Here is a 2,156-nt window from a genome sequence, read left to right on the forward strand (position 1 = left end):
TGATGAATATGGAACACTGCCTGCTATCTTGGCTGTCTTGACGCTTTCAGGCCTCCACTTGTTATCACAGCGCGGTAAATTCAAATTTATTAACTACAGAGGAGATAGGAAAAGATTGTAATATGAATTCTAAAAGATTTGAGTTGAGTTAACGTGACAGTTGATGTCTTGCAAAATTTTATTTAAAAAATTTCGGTATGTTTACTGTTGAAAAGTGAACAATTGCCTATTTGAAAGATTTATAGTTTTATCGCCACGCCAACGAATCCTCTGCATTTCTTCAACGCGTCAGCTCAGATTAATTATTTAAGTATTCTATCGTTTAAGGTAGGTGTCCACTGAGTGTTTACGAAGTATTACGGCTGTCTCCCCTCCCACCGTAGACTTCCTTCCTCGATTCACCAAGAAGCCCACTCCCTTTCATCCTATCTAAACATATGTACTGTTCTCTTCCTTCCTCTCCCTCGTTCACCCAAAAGTCTTTCTTCCAGAACTCCTACCTATTCATCGCCTCCCTCACTAACAAAATTCTCTGCCTTATGTCCTTCCTATCCTTCTTATCGTTATGTTCTTCGTGCTGTATCCGTTTTCTTCTAATGTGCTGTCCAAATAGTTGAATTGCACTACCTGCTCAAGCTTTTCCCTACCTACTTTTACCTTGATCCTCAAATGCCTCGCAATTCTATACAAATCCGCATTAATTTTGACTTCTGTGATTCATTCTTATGCCATATTCCTCGTAGCCTTGTCTAATGCATCCAATAGAGCCGATAACTCTCTCGCTGACTGGCGATTTAACGCCTGATCATCAGGGAACCTCAACGATTTCAGCAATATTCCCCCCACCTTAACTCCTTGTTCCAACTCATCCCACACCTGCCTCACCATCTCCTTGTCGTACGTTGAAAGTGATGGCGATAGTGGGAAGCCTTGCCTCACTCCTCGGTCAATGCTTGCCCACTCAGAGTCTTCGTCCGCCTCCCTCACTTGCGCAGCCTGGGCCATTCACTTATTACGAATGAGTCGCCTATTCCTCCAATCGACGATTATTTTCTTAAGAATGCCCATTAACTTTACCTAGTTCACTCTATCAAATGCTTTTTCAAAATCTACGATGCGAGCATACACATCCTGGATATATTCTCAGTTCTTCTCCACGAGGGACCTCATTGTATCTCGAGTTGACTTTCCTTTTTATGAAACTCAACGGATATTCGCCCAAATACTCGTTTGCCCTCTCCTCCATTCGTCTGTTAAAGATCCCCAGAGCCACTTTCGCCGAGTGCCATATCCGGCTAATAGTCCTATAAGCTACGCATACTATAGCTTTCTTCGTATTTTGTGGCGGAATTTCTAGAACCATTTTCACGAAACCCTCAGGCTAACATCCCTCCTCACAGATCCTACAAACTAGTTCGAAAAACCTCTTGCTGTTCCTCCCTAGACTCTTCAAATGCTCACATGGATTTTTTTGTTTCGAATTATCAAATGAGGATCTATTAACTTATTCTCACATGTAATAGCTTTCAATTCACGAAGGATTCTCTCGATTTCTACATCTAAGATCCACCCGTGATAATGAGTCGCAGACACGAAAAATAAATCAAATTGTGTAGAGCAATTTACTATTTTAAATCAACTATTACAATAGATATTCAAGAATAATATTTGTCCTCTTTAATTGGCGGATCTAGGGGGTGGGCACGGAGGCGCGTGCCCCCCCCCCTAGACCCTTAGAAAGTATGCAAGATTCTTAATACGGTCCCATTATCATTGTAATTTTTTTGTAATCACGAGGAATCCTTGTCCTCTCCCCTCCCAGAACAAAATCCAGGATACGGCCTTGCTTGTGCCTCCCCGAGAAAGAAATCCTGGATCCACTCCTGTCCTCTTTTTATCTAGACTCTTGAAAACCATGAGTAAACTAATAGTCGTAAGGAGACTAGGAGGTCCTAAGAAGAGTCGGAGAAAAGAGAAGCCTCATGAAAACGATTAGAAAACGGAGCAACCCTATCGGCCATATCTTGAGAAAAAGAAAATTAAAACGAAGATGAATATAATCGTCGGTTATAATTAAAATTAAGATAATCGTAATTTGATAAGAAGATCGCAAGAACGGAAAAAGAAGACCTCGAATGAAATTTAAGGAACAGGTA

Source organism: Ischnura elegans, chromosome 3 (assembly GCF_921293095.1).
Source record: "Ischnura elegans chromosome 3, ioIscEleg1.1, whole genome shotgun sequence".
In the NCBI taxonomy this organism is placed as follows: Eukaryota; Metazoa; Arthropoda; class Insecta; order Odonata; family Coenagrionidae; genus Ischnura; species Ischnura elegans.